Source organism: Leopardus geoffroyi, chromosome D4, assembly GCF_018350155.1.
Source record: "Leopardus geoffroyi isolate Oge1 chromosome D4, O.geoffroyi_Oge1_pat1.0, whole genome shotgun sequence".
Lineage (NCBI taxonomy): Eukaryota > Metazoa > Chordata > Mammalia > Carnivora > Felidae > Leopardus > Leopardus geoffroyi.
In genome coordinates this window covers 27000818-27019313 of record NC_059342.1, presented here as the reverse complement: position 1 = coordinate 27019313, position 18496 = coordinate 27000818, and positions in this window count along the sequence as shown.

Genomic DNA, 18496 nt, shown 5'->3' with positions numbered 1-18496 from the left:
CTGATTCTAAATGAATAATGGAAACGTTTTATGGTAAATGCAGTGGCAGGCAATACGGATACTCTATTTTTTTTAATTTATGTATTTATTTTGAGAGAGAGAGAGACAGACAGCATGAGAGAGAGAGAGAGAGTATAAACCTGAGTAGGGAAGGGGCAGAGAGAGAGAGAGAGAGAGAGAATCCCAAGCACTCAGCCACCAAGGTACCCCGATACTCTAATTTTTAATTGGGGTGAAAAAATTGATGGGTTACTATCTTTTAAAAATGCACATCCTAGGGTGCCTGACTGGCTCAGTTGGTGGAACGTGCAACTCTTGATCTGTAGGTTGTAGGTTTGAGCCCCATGTTGGATGTAGAGATTACTTAATAAAAAATGCATACCCCAGAGAGAGAGAGGCAGAGCCCTATGCAGGACTTGATCTCACAAACCATGAGATCACGACTTCAGCTCAGGTCATACTCTCGTGGTTTGTGGGTTCGAGCCCTGCATCGGGCTCTGTTGCTGACAGCTCAGAGCCTGGAGCCTGCTTTGGAATCTGTGTCTCCCTCTCTCTCTGCCCCTCTCCCCTGCTCATGTTCTGTCTCCATCTCTCTCAAAAATAAATAAACATTAAAAAAAATGCATGTCCTAAATATCAACACATAGGGCCAAGCTTCACAAACATTAGTGGCCCATCAAAGTCACATGAAGGGCTTGTGGAAGCACAGGATTCTGATTTGCTGATGCAGTTGGTTCTGGGGACCACACTGTGAGGCTTTATTAAAGCCCATTTTTCAAACAGATTCTTTCCTTTTTTTTTTTTTTTTTTTTGGTGTTGAGTTGTATAAGCTCTTTATATATTTTAGGTATTAATTCCTTATTGGATATATTATTTGCAAATATCTTCTTCCATTCTGCAGGTTGACATTCTGGAGGTTTTGTTGATGGTTTCCTTCACTGTGCAAAAGCTTGGTATTTTGGTATAGTTCCAATAGTTTATTTCTGCTTTTGTTTTCATTGCCTGGGAGACACATTTAGAAAAAAGTTGATATGGCCAATGTCAAAGAAATTATTGCCTATGTTTTCTTTTAGGAGTTGGTTTCAGGTCTCACATATAGGTCTTTAATCCATTTTGAGTTTATTTTTGTGTTTGGTGTAAGAAGGTAATCCAATTTCCTTCTTTGGCATGTAGCTGTCCAGTTTTCCTTCATCATTTATTGAAAACACTGTCTTTTCCCCATTATGCAATTCTTGCTTCCTTTGCTATAGATTAATTGACCATGTAGGTGTGACTTTATTCCTGGCCTCTCTATCCTGCTGTATGGATGGATGTGTCTATTTTTGTACCAATACCACATTGTTTTCATTACTATAGCTTTGTAGCACATCTTGAAATCTGGGATTCTGAAAACACCAACTTTGTTCTTTCTCAAGATTGCTTTGACTATTCTAGGTCTTTTTTAGTTCCATACAATTTTGGGATTTTTTTTTGTTTTAGTTCTGTGAAAATGCATTGTATTTTGACAGGGATTGTATTAAATCTGTAGATTACTTTGGAGAGTATGGACATTTTAACAATATTAATTGTTTCAACCCCTGAGGATGGTAATCTTTCCATTTATTTGTGACATCTTCAATCTGTTCCATCAGAGTAAAGGTCTTTCACCTCCTTGGTTGAATTTTTTCCTAGGCATATTATTCTTTTTGGTATGGTTGTTTATGAGATTGTTTTATTAATTTCTTTTTCTGCTACTTTGTTATTAGAGTATAGAAACACAACAAATTTCTGTGTCCTGTAAATTTGCTGAATTCAGTTATTAGTTATAATAGCTTTTAAGCAGATTCCCTAGGGTCTTCTGTATATAGTATCGTGTCATCTGCAAACAGTGACAGTTTTACTTCTTCCTTACCAATTTGGATATTTTATTTCTTTTTCTTGCCCAAATGTTGCAGCTAGATTTCCAGTACTATGTCGAATAAAATTGGTGAGAGTGGACATCTTTGTCTTTTTCCTGATCTTAGAGGAATTATCTCAGTTTTACACCAATGAGTATGATGTTAACATGGGCTTTTCATATGTGGCTTTTATCATGTTGACGTATGTTCTCTCTAAACCCACATTGTTGAGAGTTTTTATAATGCACAGGTGTTGCATTTTGTCAAATGTTTTTTTCTGCATCTACTGGGATGATAATACTGTTTTTGTCCTTCCTGTAGTTAATGTGATGACTGATTGATCATTAATTGATTTCAAATATTGAATCTTCCTAGCATCCCTGGAATAAATCCTAGTTGATCGTGTTGAATGGTCCTTTTAATGTATTGCTAAATGTGGTTTGCTGGTATTTTGCTGAGGAATTTTGCATCTATGCTCATGAGGGATATTGGCCTGTAGCTTTCCCTTTTTGTAGTATCTTTGGTTTTGGTATCAGGGTAATACTGACCTTGTAGAATGAATCTGGAAGTTTTTCTTCCTCCTCTATTTTTTAGAACAGTTTGGTAAGAATAGGAATTAACTCTCTAATCTTATCTTGGGCTTTTGTTTGTTGGGAGTTCTTTTGATTACTGATGCAATTTCATTACTTGTCATAGGTCTGTTCAAATTTTCCATTACTTCCTGATTCAGTTTTGGAAGGTTGTATGTTCCTAGGAATTTATACATTTCTTCTAGGTTGTCCAGTGGTTGGCATATAATTTTCCTTAGTATTCTCTTATAACTCTTGGTTTTTCTGTGGTGTCACTTATTATCTCTCCACTGTCATTTCTGATTTCATTTACTTGGTCCTCTCTCTTTTTTCTTGATGAGTTTGGCTAATGGTTTTTCAAAAACACAGATCTTAGTTTCATTGATCTTATGAAGTTTTGTTTTGTTTTGTTAGTTTCTATTTCCTTTATTTCTGCTCTAACCTTTATTATTTCCTCTGTTCTACTAACTTTGGGCTTTGTTCATCTACTTCCTTTATATGTAAGATTAGATTGTTTATTTAAGATTTTTCTTATTTTTTAGGTATCACTATAAACTTCCCTGTTGGAACTGCTTTTGCTGTATCCCAAAGATTTAGGACTCTTGTGTTTTCATTTTCATTGTCTTCATGTATTTTTTAATTTCCTCTTTGGTTTCTTCAATAACCCATTGCTTGTTAGCAGCATGTTGTTTAGCCTTCATATATTTTGAGGGTTTTTTTTTTTTTTTCAGTTTTTTCTCATTGAAAAATGAGAATTGATTTGTAGTTTCATATCATCATGGTAAGAAAAGATGCTTGATATAATCTCAATCTTTTTAAAATTTATTGAGACTTGTTTTGTGGTCTAACATGTGATCTCTCCTGGAGAATGTTTCATGTGCCCTTGAAAAGCATGTGTATTCTGCTGGTTTTGGGTGAAATGTTCTGTATGTATCTTTTAGCTCCATCTGGTCTAATGTGTTATTTAAAGGCATTATTTCCTTGTTGATTTTCTGTCTAGATAATCTACCTGTTGATGCAAGTGGGGTATTAAAGTTCCCCTTTTTTTATTGCATTGATATCCACTTCTCTCCTATATTTGTTAATATTTGTTTTATTTATTTAGGTACTCCTATGTTGGGTGCATAGATGTTTACAATAGTTATATCTTCTTGCGGGATTGATTCCTTTATCATTATGTAGTGCCCTTGTTTGTCTCTTGCTACAGTCTTTGTTGGTTTGTTTTTGTTGTTGTTTGTTTCTTAGAGAGAGAGAGTGAGCATGAAAAGGGGGGAGGGAAGAAGGGGAGAGAGAGAGAATCTTAAGCAGGCTCCACACTCAGTGCAAAGCCTGACAAGGGGCTCAATTCCATGACCTTGGGACCATGACCTGAGCCGCGAAATCAAGAATTCGACACTTAACCAGCTGAGCCACCCAGGCTCCCGGCTACAGGGTTTGTTTTAAAGTCTATTTTGTCAAATATAAGTATTGTTCCCCTGGCTTTTTCCTTCTTCTTCCCTTTGCATGGAGTATCTTTTGCAGTCCCTTCACTTTCAGTCTGTATTATATCTTTAGGTCTGAATTGAGTCTCTTGTAGGCAGCATATATATAGGTCTTGGTTTGTTATGAATGCAGTCATCCTATGTCTTTTGATTGGAGCATTTAGACCATTTACATTTAAAATAATTATTGCTACGTATATACTCCTTGTCATTTTGTTAATTATTTCCTGCCTGTTTTTGTAGTTCTTGTCTGTTCCTTTCTTCTCTTGCTCTCTTCCGTTGTGATTTGGTGACTTTCTTTAGTGTTGTGCTTAAATTTCTTTTTATTTTTTGTGTATCTTTTGTAGAGTTTTGATTTGTGGTCATCTTTGATTTAATACATAACATCCTATGTGCATGTATAGCAGTTTATATTAAGTTGATGGTCACTTTAGTTTGATCACTGAAAGCACTAAATTCTAACAGCACTAAATTTTTACTCCCCACTCCCATGTTCATATATACGATGTCATATTTTACATTTTTAACATTTTGTTATCCCTGGACTAATTTTTGTACATATAATCGATTTTACTACTTTTGTGTTTTAACCTCCATGCAGGCTTTATGAGGGATTAATTTGCAACCTTTATTATGTTTGCTTTTACCTGCAAACATTTTTTCCTTACATGATTTTCTTACTTCTAGTGATGGCCTTTTCTTTCCACTTAAGTGGTTCCCTCTCACATGTCTCATAAGGCCAGTTTAGTAGTGATGGACTCCTTTAACTTTTAGCTTGGAAAACTCTTTATCTCTCCTTCAATTCTAAATGAGAGTCTTCCCGAGTAGAGGAACTGACTTGGCTGCAGGTTTTTTTCCTTTCAACACTTGGAAGATACCATGCTGCTCCCTTCTGGCCTGTAAGGTGTCAGCTGAAAATTAAGCAGGTGGGTGTATGGGTTTTTTCCTGTATATAACTGTTTTCTTTTGCTGCTTTTCAAATTTCTCTTCAGCATTACTTTTACCATTTTAATTATTGTGTGTCTTGATACATAATATCAAGTTACAGGTTTATCTTGTTAGGGGCCGTCTGTGCTTCTTAAACCTGGATGTCTATTTCCTTCCCCAGTTTAGAGAAGTTTTCAGCTATTATTTATCCAAATAAGTTTTCTGCCCCCTTTTCTCTATCTTCTCCTTCTGGGATCCCTATAATGTGATTATCATTATGCTTGATGACGTTGCAGATGGAGTTCCCTTAACCTATTCTCATTTTTTTATTATTCTTTTTTCTTTTTGCTATTCGGCCTGGTTGCTTCATTACCCTGCTTCCAGATTGCTGATCTGTTGTCCTGTATTCTCTAGTCTGCTCCTGATTTCCTCTAGCATATTTCTCATTTCAGGTATTACATTCCTTAGCTCTGATTGGTTCTTTTTTGTATTTTCTATCTCTTTGTTGAAGTTGTCATCCACTCTTTTCTCAAGTCTGGTGAGTATCTTTATGACCACTACATTTTGTCTCTTTTGATTGGAGCATTTAGGCCATTTACACTTATTTTTTTAAGTTTATTCATTTATTTTTAGAGAGAGCACAAGTGGGGGAGGGGCAGAGAGAGAGGCAGAGAGAGAGAATCCCAAGTAGGCTCTGCACTATCCGCACAGAGCCCGATGCGGGGCTCGAACTCATGAACTGTGAGATCATGCCCTGAGCCAAAGTCAGGTGCTTAACTAAGCCACCTCTCTCTGTCTCAAAACAAATAAAAAATAAACTTAAAACAAACTAAAAAAAAAATAAAAATATAAAAATATAAAAGAATATAATAAAGGGGGAAAAAAGAAGAAGAGAAAAAAAGAGGAAAAAGAAAGAAAAGAAAAAAACCAAAAAGAACAAAACAAAACAAAACAAAGCTAGGCAGCTTATTTTCTGTTCCCTGGTGCCACAGGGGCTGGTGTGGGCTTGTAGACCATGGGCTCCCTGGGATAACCAGACCTGCTACTTGTGGTGTCCAGATCCTGCTTCTGTCTGGACTTTCAAGGTGCAGTGGGAACCTAAACTGTGTTATTTTCCAGTCCCTCTGACCTAGAGGCCACTCCTGCAGCTCCTCTGCCACATGGTACAATTCTAGTGTCATCTCTTCTATACGAGAGTCGCTCTCTTAAACTGTGGCTCTTTTCTGTGCCTAAGGACAGAGGAAGCTGTTCCTGGTCCCTCACTACTATCCCACCCCACTGAGGTTCGTGGCATCAGGTGTTGGGCTTCCCTTTGTCACCATGTCTCTCTCTCTCACCGTTCTCTTGCTGTTCTCTCTATCTTTGGTTGTTCAGAAGCTGTTCAGTCGGCCCTCAGTTCTTCTTCACGAGGAATTGTTCTATAAACAGGTGTCATTTGGTGTGTTCTGTGGAGGAGGTGAGTTCAGGGTCTTTGCCACCTGAGACCAGAACCTGCCTTGACCTCTTTATCAGGCATACTGTTTATCTCCATTTCATTTAGCTTTTTTTTTTTTTTTTTTCTGTGATTTTTGTCTTGTGCATTCATTTGGGACCTATCTCTGTGTCCTCATGTTATAGAATTCTCTGTGCTTGTTTCTATGTGTTAGGTAGGTCAGCCATGTCTCCTGGCCTTAAAAGTAGTGGCCTTGCATGGAAGAGGTCCCATGGTGTTCTATGGTGCAACCCCCCTGGTCCCTAGAACCAGCTACTCCATGGGTGTCCCCTGTGTGGGCCACATGTGCCCACCTGTTGTGGCTGAGCCACAGCTGCCGTGTACACGTGGGTAGGTGGCGCTGGTCCTCAGTCCAGGCGGCTGCAGTGACCTGCTTTGGCTGCTGTCACGCACCCTGGGCAGGGTTTGCTTCCCGTGAGGTTGAGAGCCCTGGCTGCAGCTGCCACCGGGTTGCTGTTGGGTGAGGCTGGCACTCAGCCTAGAGGTTTGCAGTTAGCCTCTGCCATGGCTGCGGGCACACTGATGGGCAGGGCTTCTCCCTAGGTAGCCAGCTAAGACCCCTGACTGCACAAACTGTGGGCACGCTGGTGTTTGGGGCTATCTCCCCAACTCCCCAGGAGCCACGGCGGAGGGACACCTGCCAGGGCAGGTCTTCAGGGGAAAGTTGGGGTGGGGCATGTGGTGCTAGCCTGCCCCCATAAGCATCTGGCTGTCCAGGCTGGGGGAGGGCAAGAAAAATGGGGTAGCGATTTTGTTCCTGGAGAAACGTCTAGCGGATCCTTGCCCCTCTGGCTCACATTCTGAGATTAGTCAGTAAATCTTCTTCCCATAAACCCTAGGCACTTTTCAAACTTGCTGCTTCTGTGCTGTGTCTCCGGCCAAGTTATGTAGCATGCCGGATCTTTAAGGGGGGCCTTGGTTTTGTCTCACCGTCTGGCTCTCCCAGAGGTAAGCCCCGCTAATTTTTAAAGCTCCTAGGGTCAAGCCCTGCTGATTTTTTTTTTTAAGTTTTATTTTATTCATTTTTGAGAGAGAGAGAGAGAGAGAGCAGGAGAAGGGTGGAGAGAGAGAGAATCCCAAGCAGGCTCCCTGCTGTCAGTGCAGAGCCCGAGGCAGGGCTCAATCTCATGACAGTGAGATCATGACCTGAGCCCAGATCAAGAGACAGATGCTTAGCCAACTGAGCCACCCAGGCGCCCAAAGCCCTGCTGATTTTCAAAGCCAGACATTATGAGGACTTGTCTTCCCAGTGGGGGTCCCCATGCCAGGGGGCCCTGTGACAGGGGAGGGGCTGATCCCCTCAGTCCTTTCAGCTTGGAACGTCCCTCCATTTGTACTTAGTTGAACCGAGGGGTTCATGTCTCCCAACAACCATGTCTCCCCCAGCTCCTACCCTTTCTGATGTGTCCTTCTCTCTACAACTCCATGTGGACAGTCAGTTCTGTCAGTCTTCAGGTCATTTTCAGAGTTAGTTGCACAGATGTAGCTATTGCCTCTGTGTGACCACGCTGAGCTCAGAATCCTACTCCGCCCTCCTCCCCTGCTTACATATTTCTTCTTCATTGTTCTTTTTTTTTTTTTTTTTCAGCGTTTATTTATTTTTGGGACAGAGAGAGACAGAGCATGAACAGGGGAGGGGCAGAGAGAGAGGGAGACACAGAATCAGAAACAGGCTCCAGGCTCTGAGCCATCAGCCCAGAGCCCGACGCGGGGCTCGAACTCACGGACCGCGAGATCGTGACCTGGCTGAAGTCGGACGCTTAACCGACTGCGCCACCCAGGCGCCCCTCTTCTTCATTGTTCTTAAGAACAGCGATTCCCAGGGTGGAAGGAAAGAGGTACAGCTGTAAAACAGAAGAGGTTAAGTAGTCTTAACCTCTGTAGTCTTAAATTTGACCTGGAAACACCCGTTGAAACTATGATATACTCTTCATAAAACAAAGTGAAATACTTTTCTTCTATGTCTTTCTACTGGAAAAGCTTTGGAACAACAACAAAAAAAGGACAAGTTTTCATTGGTTTCAGCGAGCACCCTTAGCACGCGAAATGTTCTCCAAATCATTTACCATTAAAAGGAACCAGAACTCCTTGAGGAAATCACTTATTCCAGGTTTGAGTCTGGAAATGTACAAGATAAGACTGGATCTCCTATCATATTGGAAAACAAGGAAAAAAAGAGAAAGCAAGGAAGTTATCGAAGCTACTGGAGACATATCAAGAGGACCAGAAGCCAACTGAAGGGCTCCCATTGACCAAAGATAGATTAATTTGACCTCTAGGACAGGATCTGCTCGAGTCATAAACAGACCCTGAAAACTGAAGGGTATCTCAATCCCATTTCACCAAAAACCTCTACTCCTGTGCCATGTTGGATATAGTACTATTTGGGATACCAAGTTTGGATCTTCTTTAGGCTATATCTGGGGGAGGAGTGGCCAAAAAGTTTTCAGATTTCCCCAAACTTATTTGATTTTTCTACTCCCCACCTTCTCAACCTCACCCCCCCCCCACACACACACCCCTACACACAGACACACCAACCACTCACCCCCTCCCTCATCAAAAAGTCCTCTCCATTCTTGTTAGTGAGAACAGCTTTCCCCTGATAACCTCTCTGTACCGTTTCAATGGCTACAGTCAAATTCAGTGATTTGAGTCAACCAAGTCTTGGCTCTTCCTATATCAACAGATGGTTTTTGAAGTTTAGAAAGACATTTAATCTCTCCACCAAGCCTTTCAACAACCACTGATTGAATGGGTGGGAAGCCAGAGGGTAACCTAAGATTGAAGGGTCTGAGGAGAACACAAGGTTTATGTCTTGAAACCTGATATCCTTCATGTCCTGGGCCCGGTGGCCAATCTCCGTATCCCTAAAGGTGGAACAAAGAGACATTGTGTGTCCCTGAGGGAATGCGATATAACATGCTCATTACCGCCTATGAAACAGTTCTTACCTAAAATGTGGAGCCTGAATCTGAGAATCTAAATATAACTACCAACTGAGTGAAACCAAAGGTCAGAATAAAAGTTAAATCACACCATGAGAAAACAAACATAAATTATGGAACATTCTATGGGATAAAAGCACGTGCGAAATAGGGAGAGATAGGTGCTGTAGAACAACAAATACAACACGTGGACCTTGCTTGACTCAGACCAACTTATTATAGAAATATATTTTTTACACATCCCTGATTTTTTTTATGCAATCAGAAAACTTTGACTATAGAACAAACATCTGAAATCAAGGAATCACTGTTTCCTTTGTTAGAGGTAATAACGAATGACATTGTGCTTTTTTTTTTTTTAATGTTTATTTTTGAGAGAGACAGAGACAGAGAGACAGAGTGCGAGTTGGGGGAGGGACAGAGAGAGAGAGAGAGAGAGAGAGACAGAATCTGAAGCAGGCTCCAGGCTCTGAGCTGTCAGCACAGAGCCCGATGTGGGGCTAGAACTCACAAGTGGTGAGATCATGACCTGGGCTGAAGTCGGAGGCCTAACTGACTGAGCCACCCGGGCGCCCCTACAACCAATCAACTTCTTAAGAAAGCATATTTTATCGAATATTTGCTTTTAAGAAACAAGGAGAAGAAACGCTAAAATGTTAGCAACTGAATAATGCAAATACCAATGTGGTCACGATCAGCTTTGGGCTTCAAATCCTAAATTTGAATCCCAGCTTTGTCACTACAGGTGAAAGCGTTCATATATCTCAGAGAAAGCCTGTTGTGTGTGGCCAGAAAGGACTGTGATATCTAATAAAGCTAGCAGTTAAAGTGATAAGCCCCTGATTGTGGTTTATCACAGCGCAGATGGCACTCACGTTTGAGATAAGTGTCCCCGGGACGTCTGCTTGCCATTTCTGCCTCGGTCAAAATGCTAGCCAGTGATGGTCTCCCTGCATCTGAAGCCGGTGCAGAGACCACGTGGCCACCTTGACAGATCATCTTGTGCCCGTGTAGTGACACCGCTTGAAAAGACGCCCTTGAGGCTTCGGCATGAGCTGCTGTGACGCGCCCTTCTCTGAGCTGTGGGTTACTGCCTCTCTCCCATCCCCCTCCTCCCCCCTCTGCCCAACCGAGAGGGACATTTTCTGCTCAAGCCCTTGTTGCTGTGGGAAAGCACTTGTGGGCTCTGCAGTTTGCCCCAGTCTCTGAGAGTCCAGCCCATTTTGCTCAGATGTTCCTTCCACAGTGCCCTACGTGATTCTTACTCACGCACCACCCATCTTATTGGATGGATCCCACCATCTGTCGGTCGTGGCTGTTTTCTTCTGCATCCAAACACAAAGCTGTTCACTTTGCCTCTTGGTCTTATTCCTCTTGGATTTTTGGTTTTCTCCCTATCTTTCCTGTTTGGAGTGCCCACACAGCCCCCCAGTAACTGTAGGAGCGTGCTCTTACAGTGGACATCCATGTATTTGATGGCTAGAAAATGTAACGTACTAATATTTGTAAACACTGACTGATGGAGGCTGGCATTGATTTTGAGGGGAAAATTGCCATCAGTTCATGGAAGGATCACACTCCATGAGCCCATTTTTTGGCCATGCCCATGTAAATAAGGTAAGTTCCTACCCCAAACAGATGCTTCCAACTGAGATATTAATCACTTAATGTAATTTATACTGCTTTTTAAACGCAGTCCTTGGGGTGCCTGGGTGGCTCAGTCAGTTAAGCATCTGACTTCGGCTCAGGTCATGATCTCACGGTTCGTGAGTTCGAGCCCCACATCTGGCTCTGTGCTGAGACCTCTGAATCTGGAGCCTACTTGGGATTCCGTGTCTCCCTCTCTCTGACCCTTCCCTGCTCACGCTTTGTCTCTCTCTCTCAAAAATAAATAAACATTAAAAAATTTAAAGAAAAATAAAGGCAGTCCTTGTTAGGGCCAGAGTATGGCTCTGCAGAGGTTATAAGGATGTTAATAATTTGGAGGGTGGCCCTGGAGGTAGGGGAAAGGAGGAGGGCTTCCTGGGAGGAAGGCAAGGAGCCCGTCCAGCACTGCGGCAGGGAAGGGGTAAGAGGGGCTGACCCCTGTAAGTGGCTTTCCAGAGCTGAGCTATCTGCGATCAGGCGTGAAGTTTTGTTTTTCTGTATTTTTAGTTTGTGCCTGGATTTGGTATGACAGACCATCTTGTCTTCTCGGTGCCTTGTGGAAAAAAGAGAAATAAAGGTCTGTGCCCATACTTGGGGAGGAAGCGAACTCACGGTATGAATAAGGATTAAATGTACTTGCAAGTGATAGAAATCTGAAAATGAGCAAGTTTAAGCAAGATAGAGATTGTTTCTCTCTCCAGGAAACACGATCCAGAGATACCTAGTTCAGGACTGGGAAGGCGGTGCCGCGATCGGTGGGAACCTGGGATCCTGTCGCCCTGTAGCTCCACGAACATGTGGCTTTGACCCGTGGTCTGAAGTGCCAGCCACGCTGTCCACATGCCGGCTGCCAGGGAGGGGGAAGGAGATAAAGACAGGCACTCCTCTGGCCTCTAAAGACACCCGGTCAAGTTCCAGGTGACACTTCTACTCGTGTAACTGATCCGAACATACTCATGACCTCACTGCAGGGAGGCTGGGAAACGTCACTTTTGCTTGGGTGCACACAGATTCAGCCAGAAATCACAAGTTCCACTAGAATAGAAGGAGGGAAGAGTGATATCAGCCATGTGGCAGTTAGAGTAGTGTCCTCCCCCCCATCCCCAAGAAGTCCCTGTCCTAATCCCCAGAACCTGGGAATGTCACCTTACATGGCAGGAGGGACTTCGCAGATGTCGTTAAACTAGAGCTCTTGAGATCAGGAGATAATCTTGGATTATCTGGATGCGGCTGATAATCCAGATCACCTCTTGAATCCTTAAAAGCAGGGAATCTTTCCTGGCTGTGGTCAGAGGGAGGTGTGACTACAGAAGCAGGACCAGACACAACGACATTGCTGGCTTTGAAGATGGAAGGGGCCGCGAGCTAAGGAATGTGGAGGATCTCTAGAAGCTGAGAAAGGCAAAGGAACAGATTTCCTATAGGGCCTCCAGAAGGAATGCAAGCCTGCGGACACTTTCTTTTAGCCAGAACAACTCACATCAGACTTCTGAGACCTACAGGAAACAAATCTGTGTCGTTTTAAGCCACTAAATTTGTGCTCATCTGTTAAGCAGCGTAGGACACAAAGGTCTACAACCGAAAGTCTCTTCTGCACCCATGCAGACATCAAAGCGGTCCTCAGATGGGTAGCAGTGAGAGACCTGGGCAGGACGGAGCAAGCACCAAGCAAGGGATTTATACAAACTCACACACTCATCCAGGATCCTGAGCAGTAATCCCTGGAGAGGGGGCTGGACGTTCTGCCCACGTGCAGGATGAGGACTGCGCTATTAGTAAAGGAGAGGGTGACTTTCCCTTCTTAGGGGATGCAAAGATGTTATATTATCCCCTCTTGCCCCTCACAAATCTGCATTCCCGCAAAGAAAACCATGGCAGGGAATAGATTTTCGTTATCTGGATGGAGGGGGTGGTGTGGTGGAAAGTTAAGATCAAGAGGCCCAGATTTCGTTCCTTTTTTTCATGCAACATACATTCATTGAGTACCTACAGGGTATCCATGAAGTCTGCACACATAAATCATCATTTGTGCTTTCCAAATTGAAGAGGTCCTGGGTGACACTGTGTGCATTTGCCTGTATCCCTGGGCTTTGTGGACACTGGCCGTGCACCCCAGAAAGCAGTGAGCCAGACAGACGTGGGTCTGCTCCTGTGGAGCTTAGCGTCCACCAGGAAGGTTAAGGACTCCACATGGGGGGGGGGGGTGACCCTAGGTGGGGAGGGGTGTCGGGATGGGTCTGCTGTCACTGGCTCACATTGTGGTCCAGTCACTTACCAGTCTGTCCTTGAGCAGCTTCGCCTCTGTGTGCCTGGTTTGCAGAAAACAACATCTGGGTGGTTGCTAGGATTAACTGAGTTCACACACTTCCAAAGCATTTAGAACATAGTAAGTGCCCAATATGTATTAGCTGCTTCTGTAATTGTTGCTAGCTATGTGACCTGGAGCCTGGACCTCATTTTCCTGTCTTTTTTTTTTTTTTTTCTTAGAAAGAGAGAGAGAGAGAGTGAGAGAGTGAGCTGGGGAGGGACAGAGAAAGGGAGAGAGAGAATCCCAAGCAGGCTCCACATTGCCAGCGTAGAGCCTGATGTGGGGCTTGAACCCATGAACTGTGAGATCATGACCTGACCCAAATTCCAGAGCTGGATGCTTAACTAACTGAGCCACCCAGGTGCCCCGATGGGGGGGTCTCCCTGTCTTGATAACCTGGTACACCTCACAGGGTCCATGGGTTCAGACCAGGACAAGTGTAAAAGACATTTATGCGATTAAAGCACATTACAAAGCGAATGGTGCTTTATGGGTTTACTGACTTGAGTCTGTTATGTACTGCCGGTCTCTCCTTCACTACGTGTAAACTCACAACGGCAAGGAATCTTGATCTCTTTTGTCACTGATAATGTCCCAAGCTCCAAGAACAGTGACTAGTACACAAAGCCCTCAATAAGGAATTGTCACCTTCCTTGAATGAATGAACACATAAATGATTGATTAAGTGATCCTGGGTGTAGTCTGCTTAGGCTGCCATTACAAAATACCACAGATTGGGTGCCTTAACAAACAAAAATTTATTTCTCACAGTGCTGGAGGCCAGAAAGCCCAAGATCGGGAGCTGGCTGATTTGGTTCCTAGTGAAAGCTCACTTCCGGGCCCGCAGACAACGGCCTTCTTGCTGTGTCCTTACAGACAGAGAGAGAGAGAGAGAGAGAGAGAGGAGGAGAGGGAGACAAAGAGAGGGAAGGGGAAAGGAAGAGAAAGAAAAAGAGAGAGGGGAGGGTTGGCTCTCTGGTGTCTCTTCATATAAGGACAGGAATCCTACTAGATCAGGGCCTCACCCTCGACCGCTAAGCTGCTCTCTTCCCTGAGTGTCTGGCTGAGCCGCTGAAGGTCACAAACGATTCAGCAGGTGCAAGTACTGTCCACAGACTCTAAAAATTGATTTTGTGTTCATGGTGCACTTAGTACAGGACGTTGTTCATTATTAACTTGTTGCAACATGCCCTTATGCTTATGAATTTATAGGTATTGTAAATAATGTGACAATTGTTCAAAGGCATATTGCTAAATCTTTTTTAAAAAATTTTTTAATGTTTATTTATTTTTGAGAGAGAGATAGAGGACAAACAGGGGAGGGGCAGAGAGAGAGGGAGACACAGAATCCGAAGCAGGCTCCGGGCTCTGAGCTGTCAGCACAGAGCCCGACAAGGGGCTCGAACCCATGAACCGTGAGATCATGACCTGAGCTAAAGTCGGACGCCCAACCGACTGAGCCACCCAGGCGCCCCTACATATTGCTAAATCTTATGTCCATACTGATCACCAGCGTGCAAATATGTCAGTTTTGTGTGAAGGGCAAACGTTGTGCGTGGTTCATAATTCTCAGGGCCCTTATCTCTAAAGTACACACATGCCTGGAGATATCAAGTAAAACAAGACTCCAGATGCTAAGTAAATGGCCCCTGTTCTTGTGACAGCTACGTACTGGGTAACAAAACAAATAAACATGAAATCTAGACAATATAAATCTTACGACCAAGAAAATACGTCGAAACCAAACACAGCACATTGCTCTAGGCTAGATCTCACAAACACACACAGCATCGATTTCACGACGATTTCAGAAGCGACTCGGAAAACCACTCTGCCTCATTCATAGGTTCAATTAGCTTTAGGGTCCCAATTCCAGCGGGGCGCTGACCCAGGTCACACCTATTGCACAGTGCTGCAGGGACTCCAAGGGCCACAGGCATGGTGGCAGCCAGACCAGGAGACCAGGGGCCACTCCAGTACTTCAGCAGAGTCAAGTTAACGGTGGTTGTTATGGAGACAGCTAGTGTTCTTCATGAATGAACAGCCGTTCCTTTGCTCTGCCCAAAGAAACACTGTCTGTGCCTGGGGACCCAGCTGGCTCCTTACAAAGGCACATGCCACCAAAGAGGGGGCTCGGAGGCAGAAGTGACCTAGCCTTCTTCGTACATGTTGATTGAGCTCTGCTATAGAGAACGCGACGCAAGCCTATTTGCTCCCCTCCCTGCCTCCGGCCCAAACATGGCTGGATTGTGAAAAGGACCATAGACAACCACAACTGGCTTTTTGCCCTGTCGGTGACTGCACACACTGAGTTTTCCACAGCTTTCAAAGCCTTTCCTAAAGGGAGTGGTGGGAAAATTCCAGAAGACAAACACTCGGTAAGTGAACCCCAATACAGAGGGGTGTTCTCACAGACCGTAGAGCAGCCTGTCAAGCCCGGAGAGTTTTTCCGGAGATGTCACCTTCTTGCTAATGGACAGTCTGCTTACTCTGCAAAGCTGAAGCTGGCTAGATGCAAACTTCGCGCTGTGCGCTCTCTCTCTATCTGCTATGTGTGGAGCAGAACACTATTTCGCGATGGGGGATACGGCCTCGGAGACTGGAGTGCCTATCCTCAAGAAACTCAGAAATCTCTTGGGTCCACAAATGAACAATGAGATAAAGTGGAATAGAAGTGGATAAACCCAGCTGATACCGGGGCTGCCAGGGGTAAGCCTGTGAGATCACCAACTTTAGAGCTGAGTAAATGGAGGATGAATCGTTTAAATGCATAGCTTTAAAGCACCAAGAACAGGGCTATGCAGCCATCAAGAAGAACAAGGCAGAGCCACATGTGCTAAGAGGGAATAATCCTGGGATCCACTGGACACTGACCAAAGTAAGGAGCATAACAGCGTGTGTGATGTGTTGCCCGTCGGTGGAGACAGGCAGTGGCCAGGGGGAGGAAGAGAATGTGAACATGCAGAGAAAGAACCCAGAAGCATTCCCAAGAAACTGGTATCAGATTTCCCTTTAAGGACAGAAACTAGGAAATTAAGAGTTGGAGTGGGGGTGGGGCTGGACTTACTTTTCACTACATGTTGAATTTGTTACAGTGTGGGTGTATTAGCTTCTATGATCTTTTGAATTTAATTTAAAGTAACTTCTAAGACACCTATACGTAGCATTCTTTAAAAAATTTTTGCTTAACATTTATTTGTTTTTGAGAGACAGAGATAGCACAAGCAGGGGAGGAGCAGAGAGAGAGGGAGACACAGAATCTGAAGCAGGCTCCAGGCTCTGAGCTGTCAACACAGATGTGGGGCTCAAATCCACGAATGGGAGATCATGACCTGAGCCGAAGTTGTACACTTAACCAAGTGAGCCACTGAGGCTCCCTGATAGTGTTCTTTAAAAAAAAATTTTTTTAATGTTTTTATTTATTTATTTATTTTTTTTTTTAAATAGTTATTTTTTTGCCTTAGGTAATTTTATTTTATTATTATTTTTTTAATGTTTATTTATTTTTGAGACAGAGAAAGACAGAGCATGAACGGGGGAGGGTCAGAGAGAGAGGGAGACACAGAATCTGAAGCAGGCTCCAGGCTCTGAGCTGTCAGCACAGAGCCCGACGCAGGGCTCGAACTCACAGACCGTGAGATCATGACCTGAGCTGAAGTCGGCCGCTTAACCGACTGAGCCACCCAGGCGCCCCTGTTTTTATTTATTTTTGAGAGAGAGATACAGAGCATGAGTGGGGGAGGGGCAGACAGAGGGAGACACAGAATCCAAGGCAGGCTCCAGGCTTCCAGCACAGAGCCCAATGTGGGGCTCGAACCTGCCAACGTGAGATCGTGACCTGAGCTGAAGTCAGACGCTTAACTGACAGAGCCACCCAGGCACCCCTCCACAATAGCATTCTTTATTTGGGGTAAAGAGAAGCAACATTATGTGTGTGTGTGTGTGTGTGTATTGAACGCAATCCCAATCCAAATCTCAGCATGCTTTTTTGTAGAAATGGACAAGCCGATTCTAAAATTCAAATGGAGGAGCGCCTGGGTGGCTCAGTCAGTTAAGCGTCCTACTTTGGCTCAGGGCATGATCTCATCGTTCATGAGTTCGAGCCCCGCACGGTACTTTGTGCTGACAGCTTGGAGCCTGGCGCCTGCTTCAGATTCTGTGTCTCCCTCTCTCTCTACCCCTCCCCCACGCACGTTCTGTCTCTCTCTCAAAAATAAACAAACATGAAAAAAAATTAAAAATAAAATAAAACAAAATAAAATTCAAATGGAAATGCAAAGACCCAGAAGAGCCGAAACAACTCTGGAAAAGAACAAAGTTGAAGACCTAACACTACTTGATTTCAAGAATTATTGTAAAGCTGTGCTATTCAAAACACCATGGTATCGGCCAAAGAGTAGGCAAGAATTCAAGGAACGGGATAGAGGGCATGTACATAGCAAACTCTGGAAGGATATACAAGAAACTAATGGCAGTGACAATCTTCTTTCAGGCTGGGAGCTGGTTGGAGGCAGACCAGGAAGGGACACTTTTCGCTGTGTCGATTTAACATGCGAATCATGTGAATGTATTAACTATTCAAACAGTGAAATTCAATAAGCATTTATGGCACTCCTTAAAGTGCAGTTTATGCTAACTTTCCAGTTGGGAGAAGAATTATCAGGAAGTATTATACACTTTCCATTTGGCAAGCCAAAAAAAAAAAAAAAAAGAGAGAGAAATCAAATTGTCCATCAGAACAATTCAAGATAAGGTTTAGGTCCTGGGGCTCTTGGACTTTCCAAAGACAGTAAGTTCTGTCTGAGAAGATGAGGAGAGATCACATCTGAGAAAGGTGTTCAGCCTTTGCCAGTCCAGGGGGGTTCACATCCAGTCCCAAAGTCAAGAAACTTTGTCAAGAGAGAGGCTGGATTTCTGATTCTCTCCCCTGTAAGAGGTCACAGTCCACAACATGTTTTTTTTTTGTCTTCCTTTCTTTTTTTGAAGGTTTTTTTTTGTTTTCTTCTCCTTCTCCTTCTTCTAAATAATCTGTATGCCCAGCATGGGCCTCGAACTCATGACCCCGGGATCGACTCTCATGTTCTGCTGTCTAAGCCAGGCAAGCACCCCTGTCTTCCTTTCTTTTTAAAAGCAGCTTTATTGAGGATAAGGCAGCTTTAGTGGCAGATAATAAGTTGTACACATTTAAGGTGTATAATTTGATATTGGACATATGTATTGAGAATTGCAAAAAGTCTCAGCACTAAA